The sequence below is a fragment of the Papaver somniferum genome, chromosome 1 (assembly GCF_003573695.1).
Source record: "Papaver somniferum cultivar HN1 chromosome 1, ASM357369v1, whole genome shotgun sequence".
Taxonomy (NCBI): domain Eukaryota; kingdom Viridiplantae; phylum Streptophyta; class Magnoliopsida; order Ranunculales; family Papaveraceae; genus Papaver; species Papaver somniferum.
Window position 1 is genome coordinate 80449626 of NC_039358.1, and position 13213 is coordinate 80462838.

Genomic DNA, 13213 nt, shown 5'->3' on the forward strand with positions numbered 1-13213 from the left:
CGGAAGTTATTTATGTTAAGTAACTTGCGATTCTGGGGATTTTGCAAAATAATTTTAGAGTCGAAAGTTTTGTAATATGGTTGTCTACCGAACAACACCATATTCGGAAAGTAAGTCCACTCCTTAAACTTCCGATTATAATAATCGAAAGTTTTATAATATGGTTGTCTACCGAATATTCTATGTGAATTTTTTTTTGTTTACTGTATCCAAACAACACCATATTTGGAAACTAAGTTCACTCCTTAAACTTCCGATTAGGATAATCAAATATTTTGTAGTATAGTTGTCTACCGAATATTCTATGTGAAGAAAACTTTGTTTCCTGTATCCAAACAACACCATATTTGGAAAGTAAGTTCACTCCTTGAACTTCTGATTATAATAATTAAAAGTTTTGTAATATAGTTGTCCACCGATTACTCTATGTAAAGAAAACTTTGTTTTCTGTATCCAAACAACACCATAATCGGAAAGTAAGTTCACTCATAAAATTTACGATTATAATAAACGAAAGCTTTTATAACCGAATTAACGACCGATTATCCATAATCGGTAATTTTTTAAATTAGTATACTTCCGATTACAACTATTACATAAATTTCAAACGACCTTAACATTACAATCATAACTTCCAGTGACCATAGAAATTGTCCCTCTTGATTTTGTAACATCCTTCATGTTCAAATCGCTTCCCGTAGAGGTCCACATACCGACGATCAGCAAAATTTCTCTGAAATTACGAATGAGTAACAAGTTAGTACTAACTAACTTTATGTGATCCATAGTTACAAAGATACTTACTCGTTTTTCATACGTCCACCAAGGAAAAGCGTTCCTCATCTTCAAGTTTGTCAATCTCCTTATCGAGCGTCTTCTTTCTCATCTTAATGTCATTGGTTGATCTTCGAATTCGATTACCATCTAACGCCTCAAATACCATTAAAATACGGTTCCATACTTGCTCTTCAGATTCCGATTTGTTGATATTGTGAACACGATCATGAGTAGTTACCACAACGTACGCTCTATAAATAACACAATCTTTTTCTTCGGAAAAAGCAATATCCATGTTTTTGTTTTCAAAATTAGAATTGAAGAGGAAAGAGTTTGGTGCAAATGGGTCGATATATATGAGTTTCTTTATATAGGTTTATGGACCAACGACTCTTTTTCTTTTTCCAAAAAACTCCAACGGCTATTTCATCAATTAGGTTTAAGCTGCTATCAATGACTATTTTGACGAAGGTTGAATCTGGGGTTACTTATAATCGGTAGGTTTATAAATTATATTATCTACCGATTATGGCAACTTTTAAAATTCATCAAATGAAGGATTTAAGCAAAATATGATTTTGGGGCAACCCATAATCGGGAGGTTTTGAAACACATTTAACTTCCGATTATGGATACATCCAAACACAAACCAAATGGTTATGGTTGGCTTTGTACCCTCAAAACCTATGAAATTTGGCCAAGGTTGAATCTGGGGCCACTTATAATCGGTAGGTTTACAAGTTATATTATTTACCGATTATCGCAAACTTCAAAATTCATCAAATGAAGGATTTAAGAAAAATCTCATTTTGGGGAAACCCATAATCGAAACGTCAGTTAAATACATTAACTACCGAAACTAAAGACTCTGAGTTCAAAATGCACATAATCAAAGATCAAAAAAACACTAAACCTCTGACTAACATATTCGGGAGGTATTGTTATGACAATTTCTACCGATTATAATTTTGGCTACGATTATAAAATGGCATATTTTTTAGCCGAAACATCCACACATTAGTCGATAACTTTTTAGTCTATATATTCTACCGATTGAGGTGTCGGCTACCGATTATATAAGGGCATATTAGCCATTTCGAAAAACAGGAGATAAGAGGTAGTTTAGATTTACGTTTGAGTGATCTTTTTTGTTTTTTTGTGTCGCCCCTAATACTTTTGGGGTCGCCTCTAAAAATGGCAGGTTGTTTAGAGCTTTTTTATGTTTTATGTCGGTCCCTATGCTCCCTTGGTAAATATCGGACGACCAAGTGTATAAACAACTAATAACACGTGTAGGGTGAGAGATCGCTTGATCTCGGTAGAGGAAACATCAAAACCACGTGTTTGAATGAATCCTACAACTCTCTAGAGGGAGGCGGCTTTTAGTTTCCTTGTCATTTTTCACACACAAAAAAAAAATCTCGTCTCAAACCCTGGTTTTGAAATCGCAATGATCCATGTATTAAAAAAACTTGCAGCTGTTTTGAGTTAGAGAGGGACCATAAATCACTGAGGCTTCACTAGCACCGGCAGGAACGGCGGGAGTAGTTAAAGTAACAGTGAAGATGGATGATGGTGGTGGGATGCGTAACAAGCATTCGAAGAAGAGAGGGGTAGGAGAAAGCATGGAGGCTTCACTAGCAGGAAAAGTAACACTGAAGATGGATGGTGGTAGTGGTGGTGGGATCTGTAACAACGCTGATTTGAAGAAGAAGAAGAAGAAGAAGAAGAGGAGGAGGAGGAAGAAGAAAGAATAACACTGATGGTCCAGAAGCGATGTTGTATCTGAGGATATGTGTAACAACTAACAACACGAAATTAAAGATGAAGAAAATAAATAGGTATTTTCAGTTTCCCTTTATGATTTTTCATTACTAATTTAGGTTAGGTTTTGATATTTCAATTGTGACTTTCTAATTTGGGGGTCAAACATTTTGACCTTAGTCAAGTACACCCAATGTAAGTCGAGTACCCCTTAGCGGCTATTTTAGATGTATAAAACCCCCTGAAGAAATATTTTCATATAACGATTTCCATTACTGCTTACTTCCTTCACCTCAACCGTGAACTCATCATCATCATCATCATAATAATGTAAGTTGGTATCATCATCATCATCATATTTTCATATTATAGTAATGATTACTTCCTTCTTCTGATTCCTTCTTAAAAAAATTGGTTTCTTGATTCTTCAATTGGGAAGTTCAAAACCCTCCCTTATAATGCATTTTTTTTTGAATTCATGTTCCTTCTCTTCTCTGCAGAAACAACTTCTCCCGGAAGTAGTGAAGTAACACAAGAAACACATTTCTTCTACATTCCTCCTGGTCCTGGTAATGAATTTTTGTCCTTTACTTTGTCTTTCATCTTTTGTTTTCCTTTGTTAAACACTTTTCTTGAAGTATTTTAGTACTTTCTCTTCTTTATGATTGCAGTAGTTGTAACAAGACTATGTTGTTGGTTGAAATCTGCAGAAACAACTTTTCCTGGAAGTAGTGAAGTAACACAACAAACATCTCTCATCTTCATCCCTCTTGGTCCTGGTTCTTCATCAAAGTAGTAATGTAAGTTGTTATTTATCCTTCTATATCTCTCTTCTTCTGATTCTAAAAACAAATTTTTGGGTTCTTGATTTTCTAATTGGGAACTTGAAAACCCTCCCTTTTAATGCATTAATTTGTTTTTTCAATTCATGTTAATTCATAGTAATGCAAGTTGTATCTTTCTTCTTATTATTCTTTAATTCATGTTAATCCATGCTAGAAACAATGTGGACATTGCGAAAAGTCAATGGTGATTACGTGTCTCGTCGTCCTGAAGGCAATTTTCTTGTTACCGTTTCATGGGATTATCAGGTTTGTCATGAAAAACCACTTAAAATCTATTTGGGGTTTGTTTACAATGAATTTATAAAATGTGTTGTTTAAAATTTTTGCAGATTTGCTTTTGCGAAATAAAGAAACCAGAAATAAGTACTGGGAATGTGCCAGAAGAAGCAACTATTTGTTGCCAACCAGTTACGATGCTTCAGCACTTTGTAGTTTTATTATAGTTTTTTGTGATTTTTGTTGGTTTGAAATGTATTTGGGCTTAATGTGTTGAATGCTTGCGTGTTCTTTTTCTTATACTTGTGTAGACTTCGGATTCCGCTTGCACCATTGATGCAACTACCATTTTCACTGGTGGTAAAGTTATGCTATGGGTACTAATGTCAGGATGTCAGCCTGTGCTGGGTGGAGCCGTTAATGAAGCTGCAAGGCTACCTGGGATGAGCCTTCTGGCTACAGCAAACGAGGATTATTCTCTGAGGCAAGGATCGATTAAGTTGGGCATGTTTTACTCTTTTTGTAACTGAATATTAATATTCTTATTGAAAGGTTCTTCTTTTATGGGGCATGATGATCAAGATGATATGAGTGATTCAGCCATTCATGGCTAGTATTTTAAATAGCTCTTCGGTAGAATAGGCAGTATTAGTTTGCTGTATGCTTAGTTAGGTTAATTGTTCCTTTTATTATGTTCAGAATTCTTACTTTCATTTTACTATGTTTTCAACTTCTTATATATATATATATATATTTTGCAAAGCTCGCTTTCGCTCTACACTTTTTCCCTTCCTTACTCTTTGATGTGAGAGCGCTTCGCTCCAAGCTTTCGCTTTTTAAAACCTTGACTATTAGTGCACTCCCTAGTTGCAGTCTAGTTTTTTCAAAATATGGATAACATGTTTTCGCTTCATTGATATAGGAAGCAAGCGCCGGTCCATTCGCAACAGCTCCAAAATGGACATTACTCACTATGCGTCAGATATCCATGGATGGCTGTTGGGACCACACAACCTCCTCAGGTAATCTTATCTACCATTTTTTTTTTCTTTTTGGTTCGATTTTTCTATTGAAACCAACAGGAGTTATGGTGTGATTGCAAGTTCATCACACATTTGCAGCAGATGGATTAGATGGTGCCTTCCGTTTATCGGACAAGGACAGCAAACAAAGTTTGAAGGTTTGTCTGAACTGTCTCTCTAGTTTTTCCTTTTTATTAGCCTGATAGCTTAAAATTGTTCAAGTCTTTCACTATAACTGTAGTTTTTCTTGTTAGCTTACATGACTTGTATGGATTCATCTTTTAATTTTTGATATGAGAAGGGAATAAGTAAATCCTGCCGTTATCATTTTCCAATTGGTTGCATTTCACCTTCCGTTTAGAAATAAGTTTCATACATCTTAAGTTCCTTCACAAGTTTGGCTTATAAACTCTATATATACTTCTCCAGGCCATGCCAGCGTTCTCTACTCATCCTATAGAGGTCTGGGCTGTGAGAGTGCTCCACGTGAATCCAGCCGTGATTCCCCTAGAGAATCCATTCTGGAGGTGTAGGGGATGTCATCGTGTAGTTGTCCTAGAAACGTCCTTTCTGAAAGTATCAACAGTGAAATATGGGGTTAATGAACATGGTCCAGGCTCCCTCCTCATTGTATTGGATATGGCAGTAATCAACAGTAACGTGACAAGTAGAGGTGGTGCTGGTGCTTCTCCTGTTGGAGTTTTTCTAGAGACTGCGTTAGAGTGTGACTGCCCCTCGAGGCCTTGCCTTGGTTTTGAGAGGCTATACATCCTCAACCCGTCAATACGAGCTTATTTGTTCATCAACATGCTTGAGTATGCGCAGCGCTGCAGGTTCGTGATTTTTTCTTAATGTTAAGATAGTGAGGTTTTATTCGAATAAGTTCCAATCATACTTAACTGTCTTCTTTAATCCCTGGATCTTGCTCTCTTCTTGGTGTTTTTCCCACTGATAGATTATTTCAATTTGGTGTGGCTAACTTCATTTTATATTTTCCCTTTTTCATGCAGAATTCAGATGGGAGGGTGAGATCAAGGAACTCCAGAATTAACAGATTTGATCCCTGATAAAGTAGTAGCAGAAAAATGCAACAAGAAAAAATAATTAGGAACAATAATTTACAAGTATGAACCTTAATTAACATGTAAGGTGCTCATTTGCATCGAAACTGTTCAACTTCTTATCAGTTAAATGGTGTTCTTTTTCCGCGACCTCTTATTAATTAGCGAGTCGAGCTTGTTTGTTTAGTTTGCTCTTGTATTTATCTGAGTAATAAGGTTTGATATCTTGTTTGTTTAGTTTGGTAGTCTTTCTCCGAGTAATTCCCTAAGGTTTGATATCTGGGGTCAAAAAATGAGTAAAGAGCCGTACCAAGGTGAGTACACTACAGGGATGTGGCAAAAGCTCATGGCTTTTATTCCACGATTCTGACCGACTTTTCCCTCACTTAACTTTCCGCTTAAATTAAGTGGTGTTCTTTTCCGCATCCACCGTCTCTTTTTATCTACAAATAAAACATAAACTGTCCCTTGTTATTGAACCAAAATAGTCCCTCCTCTCGTCCCTTGTTAGTAAAAATAAAATTGTCCCTTGTTATTTATAAATAAAACAGAAACCAAAGTACTCCTTTATCTCTTTTCAGAATCTTCTCTCTTTTAATAAGTCACTGAGGTTACAGTTTCTTCTCCTCTTTTTCTTCTTATCTAGTTTGACCGAGCTACTCTGGACCGATCCCTCACTGACTCGGAGAGTTACTCCTTAAACTCGACTCGGCCGATACATATCCCCTTGCTTGTAACCCATCATTTTATCACTCGAACAAGGTTATATCGCAGGTTAATGCGCAGGAGGGACCGTCTTCATTATGAGGTAACTTTTAGTGCTGAACTCCAAGCCAAGTTTATATCTTTACTCAAAAGTGCATGCGTAAAAGAAACAAAAATTTAAACAACTGGCTGAAAATAGCTTTACAACCATTGATAAATAAGAATAGATGTAATGTCCTCTATACATGAAGTTTATTATGTTAAGCATTTAAGAGGAATACGAGAACTCAGTAGTTTACATGTAACAGTTTTTTAGTTTCAGCAGCAATTAGAAATAAAGTAGTAAGATAACACAAACTATCTGCAGGGGTCCGAAGTACAAAGAAATAGCTCATGCAGTACTGAATTATGAGGTGATGAAGATAGATTAAATGTTAGAAGAATAGAAAGAAAACGAAGATCATAATAAACGAAGAAATAACTTATACGCTGACAGAGTAAGTAGCTTATACGCTCAGTATTCTACTTCTCCAGGAGATGCCAGCACTTTGTACTCATCCTATAGAGGTATGGTCTGTGAGAGTGCTTTATGTGAATTCAGCCGTGATTCCCCCAGACGATCCATTCTGGAGGTGTAGGGGATGTCATCGTGTGATTATCCCAAGAAACCATGCGTTTCTGAAGTTATCAACAGTCGAACATGGAAGTATTGAGCATGGTCTAGTAGCCCTCCTCATTGTATTTGATATGGCTGTAATTAGCAGTTATGTTACAAGTAGAGGTGGTGCTAGTGTGTCAAGTACCAAGTGTTATTGACAAAACTAACTGATAGAACTAGTAACAGAGAAGGACGATAGATTTGGTGTAGATGGGTAAAAACGATTTGCTGGTTTTTAAGGAATTGAGGAGACGACCGTACGGAGGAGACTCCTCGAACCGAGCGAAATTTTAAACCTCACACAGATGCACCGTTGCAAAGGGGGTGCTTTAGATTCGAGAGATCAATCTGTAGTACTCCGGCCTAAATAAAGACAATGACCGTTCCAGAGTAAATTCGGTCACAAGAGAGGATGGGTTGATCTGTAGGAGGGAAGCTGGGAAATGTGTGGAATCAATGGTAATCAAAGATTGTGGGTGTATGAATTCTGAATATGATAAGCTTTGAATGATTGAAATTTCTCAATTGATGAGTTGATGATCTCGTGTTGTCGATGAGACGTGAGATTGATGATACTGATGATGATGATTCAATCATGATTCAGAGACTTATTTATATTGCTGGAATTGTAGACACCATGATTCCATGAAGTGTGAAAGTTGATGGAATCAAGGAGTGGGGAAGTGGAGATCGTGTTTGAAACCAGTTGCTCAACGTGTGGAGACTTGGTCGATTTTCCACCCACTACCTCGTGAATTCCTTCAACTGATTGCACGACTTGCTCACATTTCATCGTATGTTTGATCACACGTGTCGTAGACCGCCAGACCAAAACCCTAAGTGATATCCCCCCAAGTGACATGATTGACGTCTCGTGGTTTGTTAGTCAATTGATGACTTCGTGGTTTGATGGGACGATGAATACATGTAGTCGTTGAGTTGAACATGATGTTCTGAAACTCGTGAATTGAACATGTCATGAGACAGAGGTATAGTTCTTACAATGAAGTGAGCAAGTATTGCTCATTCGGTGGATCGTTGAATATTGATTGTTGAACCAATATTCCTTGGTTTGAACAAATATTTTTCATCTGAGCAAGTGTTGCTCATGTGATTGTTGAATATTCGATCGTCTGAGCATGTGTTGCTTGGCAGCGTACCAAAAATATTAATTAGAATACTGGTCGTTGAACCGAGCATAATTAATAAAATTAATGACCATGAGGTCTTCGTAAAATTATTAAGGTTAGGATCTGGAATGATGATCATTGGATTCGGAAACCCTAATTTGATCAATTGATGATCAATTCATGGTTCGTCAGAATTTCAACCATGGGACGAAGGAGGGAGCTACTACATGGGACCGTGGATCAACCAGGAAGTTTCCATATGATCACATGAGCGAATACGAAGAACTCATGAGTTGAAAATTTGTTGGTGAAAGAATGATTAGATGTTGGTTTAATCATTTATTCGAAAATGCTCGTCTGAGGTGTGAAAACCTAATTAATTATGACGAGGCGAGGGACCGATCATGGAGTCATGAAACCGGCCCTGGATTGTCCCGTGACCGCGTGACGATCACTTCATGAAAATCCAAAGTGTTTGGGAGAGTTTTGGACCTAATACGAGCAATTGTGCAAATTAGGTCAAAACTGTGAAAATTGATGGGACCGGCTTCCGTGAGCCAAAGAGCCAACCTTGGACGGTCAAGATAGCGTGCTCGTGTCCCCAAGGCGTCCGCGCCTCAGTCCTGAGAATTTTGATATTTTCTGGCGTGCAATTGAGCATCCATTCGAGAAAATATGCCAAAATTAGGGTTTCGACGAAACTGAGGAAAACACCATGAGATGATGAAAAATAATTATAAAATAAGGAATGAGGAGGCGTGGGACCGCCGTGGTCAAGGAATGGTCGGCCGGTCGTGGCCACGGTCCTGTGGTGCCTTTTCCTTAATTTTATAATATTTTGATGATTTTATGAAAAATTCATGAATTTTGAGAAATTTGATGAATTTTGGGAGTTTCCATGAACGGAAGGAGTTTTCATGAGTTTAAGGAAGCAAAAAATATTAAAATAATAAAAACAAGGGTGTGTGGGACCATGGAAGGCATGGCCGGCCGGCTAGGGCCCGGTCCCACGAGTTTCCCTATTTTTTAAATATTTTAAGTATTTTGATGATTTGAGGGAATTTTTCCTAATTTGAGAGAAATACCATGAAATCAAGGAATTTGATGAATTCAAGGAAAACTAATAATAAAATAATAAAACAAAGGGGCGTGTGCGACCGGCTAGGGCATGGTCGGCCGGCGAAGGCCCGGTCCCACAAGTTTTCATAATTTATTTTATTATTATTTGATGATTTGTGCAAAAATACCATGAAATCAAGGAGTTTTTTCATGAAATTAGAGAAATAATAATAAAATAATAAGGAACCATGGGTGTGGGGACGGTTGGGACCAAGTCATGGCCGGTTGGCCAATGGTCACGCCCCACACTCCTTTCCTTAATTTTATATTATTTTTATGGATTTATGGAAGTACCATGAAACCGAGGAGTTTCCTCGAGACGAAGGAGATTTGATAAAATGAGAGAATTTTCATCAAATCATGGAAAATAATAAAATATATTAAAATATAAAACTGGCGTGGGATTGACCACGACACGGTCGGTCGTGTGTCCGTGCTCCCAGCACCCTGGTCAATATTTTTAATTATTTATTATTTTCTTCTCTATTTTGCATAGGTTCATCGTTTCGTTGTATTTTTGAAATACTCGTTCGTGCGGTGACTGTTAGTGTATCATCGTTGAATACACCTTCACCATTTGAATCGGGGCTTACTTAGAGGTAGCTCAGACGCCCGGTTGTTGATTATTTATTACTAATTGTGGAATTCAGTGGAGAATAATTCACAAAACTGAGTAATAAGATGTTTATTATTAATTCATAGGATCAGCTGAGGATTCGACTACGAATTCAGAATAATAAAGTGAGCATTACCATTCCATGGGATCGTAGATTCGACCATAGAATCGAGTAATTAAGATTTATCTATTACCATTTATGAGACCAGTTGTGGATTCGATCATGAAATCGGAGTAATGAGATAATATAGTTATTGCTATTCTATGAGATCAAGTGTGGATTCGATCATAGAATCAGAACAATTGTTATTGTCATTCCATGGGACCAGTCGTGGATTCGACCATGGAATAGGAGCGATTGTAATTAGGAATAATTAACTTTGTGGCTCTATACTAGCAGAGCAAGCTGTCTAGGAGCATTAATTATCCCGATACGAGCTTGCTAAGTCATATCCTTTATATAGTCAGGGTAAACTTGTTGTTGTTCCTGAAGACGTTATCGCTCTATACTAGCAGAGCAAGCTGTCTAGGAGCCGTCCATCTCGTGATGCTATATAGAAATAATCACTGAAAGTATTCAGTATTCATGAGATATGCCGTTGTCCAGTCGTGAGACTACATATCTACATGTACTCTGAGAGAAAGTACTCTCCGTTGAGAATTCGATGAGAGACCGTGTCTCGATACTCACGTCTGATTGCTGAATCAGAGCTTCGTATAATTATGAGTTTACGAATTTAGCCTTTGTCGAAAATCCACCATCTACATTAAGTCCCCTGCTTACTGAGGAAAGTGTGTTCCTCAGTCAGCATTAAATGGTGATTTTCCGGCCATAAATAATAATACCAGTAATTGAACTTAGTCGTAAGTTGAGACGTTACCGGATTTAGAGAGCATGAGCAAACCACGACTTGATGAAGGCTTCAATGTCATGATTGGAGCGTCGTTTGATGAGCATAAATTGGTGTTGAACCGCTGGTTTGGACGACGAGTCCGTGGTCGGTTAGGATTCGCGGGTCGGGCCCAATAAGGAAATCCTTAGAAAATTAGGTTTTGGAAATAAAATTGATATAAAAGGGATTAATCCTTTTTTTTCCTCACGACCACTCCATCACTCTCACCTTCACGCCGAGGAGAAGATTCCGCCGCCGCCGCCACCTGCCGTCCGCGTCGGCCAATTCCGGCCGGCGCCCAGGTACGTTTTTTTTTTGCTGATGTTTATGATCCTCATGAGTTGTTCATGCTTTGATCATGATGAAGTTATACATGTGTGTATATTAGTGTGAGTTTTATGAAAAACCCTCGTTTTTGAAAACGTATGTTCGTTCGATCGTTAGTTTTGAAAACTAACTATAATCCCTGATTTAGGAGAGATTTTTTTTTTAGTATATGAACCTAGGTCAGTGATAAAACTTAGTTATGAGCTTTCATGTGTACCAAGGTTTATCATAAAAGAAGTGAATTTTCATGAAAGGAATAATCCTTCGTTTTAAAGACAAATAACGATGACACGAAGGAAAATATGTATGATGAACTTGTGTCCAGTGATAAAATTTTGCTTATGCTTTCATGTAAATACAAAACTTTATCATATGTATGAGATGTGAGCTTTCACAATATTTTTGAAATAAACCTTCGTTTTAAAGACAAATAACGACGATACGAAGGAAAAATATTTTTTTTTATATATATGCAGCCGTGACATATATTGTGTAAAATATGATGGTATATTTTATTTGCATGAATTTGTTTTCATTAGATAAAATCTTGAGAATTTATGTAAGCAATGTTGCATTAATTGCTGTTTTTTCGAAAAATCAGAAACGTGGGTTTTGAGGAACCTTCGAAGATAGACAATATATTTATGATGAAATATTTATTGTTGTAAACTTCATAGGTCAGTTGTGTGAATGTTCACATTATGAAAATTGTGTCCGTGATTTCATGAAAAATCAGTTTCGGAAATTAAATAAAGTTTCGTTCGTTTTTGCAGTTTTCGAAGAGACGAACGATTTTGAGGTGTTAACTCTAGCATTACTATCACTATTGTTAGTGGAAGTATAAAAGGTAAGAGTTAAGAGTTACCATTTTTGCTTGTATTTCCTTGATTTATATCTGGACGGCATACTGAAGTAGAATGTAGTGTGAACCTTTTCAGCTACTTAGCAAAGATGTCCAATTCCCAAGCTGACGACGCCTCGAGGGAAGAGATGTGCGTTGATGATGGTATCTCCAGAGATGAGACATGCATGGATGAAACTTCCGTTGGGGGAGACGAAGACGAAATCCCTGGGATTAAGAATGTCCCGAACATAGATGATGCATTCTTTGAAAAAGATATTCCAGGAGCTGAGCAACATTTGAAATCCCCAGTGTATCGTCTTTTGATAAATCCCAGAACTGTTACTCAGAAGAAATTGGTGACTCCTAAGACAGTGATTCGATTTTGTCTTGAACGAGGGGTCTTCGCCTCATCAATCATAGAGTTTAAGCTTTCTCGACGACCTTTGGAGAAATTTGCCGGCTGGGCGAGGCATATGTTGGGTTTTCCTCATGTGAGGACTATGCTCGACCAGGCGCAGGTGACGAGAGCTATTCAAGCTTCTGGAGAGTTGTTCATTTATCATGACGCAAGTGGTATTGTGGCTCTGTTTGCTCGCTGGTGCATTCCCACTCACACTTTCATATGTAGATGGGGAGAGTTTACCATTACCTTGGAAGACGTGGCGGCTCTGATGCATCTCCCGATCACGGGAATCTTCCTGGGGATCTTTCAGATGAGGAGACCGCGTTTCTCATGTCTTGACAGCTGCAATGGAGAAAGCGAATAAGGCTGGTAGTAAAGGATGCTATGCTTCCTGGTTGACACACTGGTGGCCCAAAGACGAGGTTTCTGATAAACCCATCGACGGTATGTTACCCATTGCTGCTTTCTTATGTTTATGGTTGTCCAGAGACGTTTTTGAAGACAGTGGAAACTTGTTGAAGCCTTTTGTGATTCCCTTTGCTATTAAGATGGCTCAAGGTGAGCAACTTCCGATAGGTAGTTTATTCTTAGGCTCCTTGTATTACAACCTGGACTCCTTGATTATAGACTCCAGTGTGTCGAACGGCTCTATGAAGATTGAGTGTTATGCCAACACGATGTTTCTTCAAGCTTTGATGTGGGAGCATTTTAAGAATTATGCACCTACTCCACGTAATGTTCTGCAAGGACCGAATACTGATGCGCGCCATACTTTCCCTGAGAAAGATAATGCTAGGATCATGCGTTGGTCCACCAAGCAGCCTCGTTCTAAA

The 13213-nt window shown here is 37.9% G+C and overlaps 2 long non-coding RNA genes across 4 annotated transcripts; both read left to right on the top strand.

Annotated features, from left to right (window-relative positions):
* Positions 1-2157: 2157 nt before the first annotated feature.
* On the top strand, positions 2158-4467 carry LOC113291702. Its single transcript, XR_003331644.1, has 6 exons — positions 2158-2618; positions 3042-3110; positions 3252-3341; positions 3541-3632; positions 3716-3793; positions 3914-4467. It is a non-coding gene; the product is annotated as an uncharacterized LOC113291702 (long non-coding RNA).
* Positions 4468-4521: 54 nt separating this feature from the next.
* LOC113291707 lies at positions 4522-5871 on the top strand. Of its 3 annotated transcripts, none has more exons than XR_003331645.1 (4): positions 4522-4624; positions 4724-4782; positions 5054-5457; positions 5635-5871. It is a non-coding gene; the product is annotated as an uncharacterized LOC113291707 (long non-coding RNA). The 3 variants fall into 3 exon arrangements; XR_003331646.1 differs by having other exon boundaries at positions 4523-4624; positions 4706-4782; XR_003331647.1 differs by having other exon boundaries at positions 4523-4624; positions 4727-4782.
* Positions 5872-13213: the final 7342 nt, after the last annotated feature.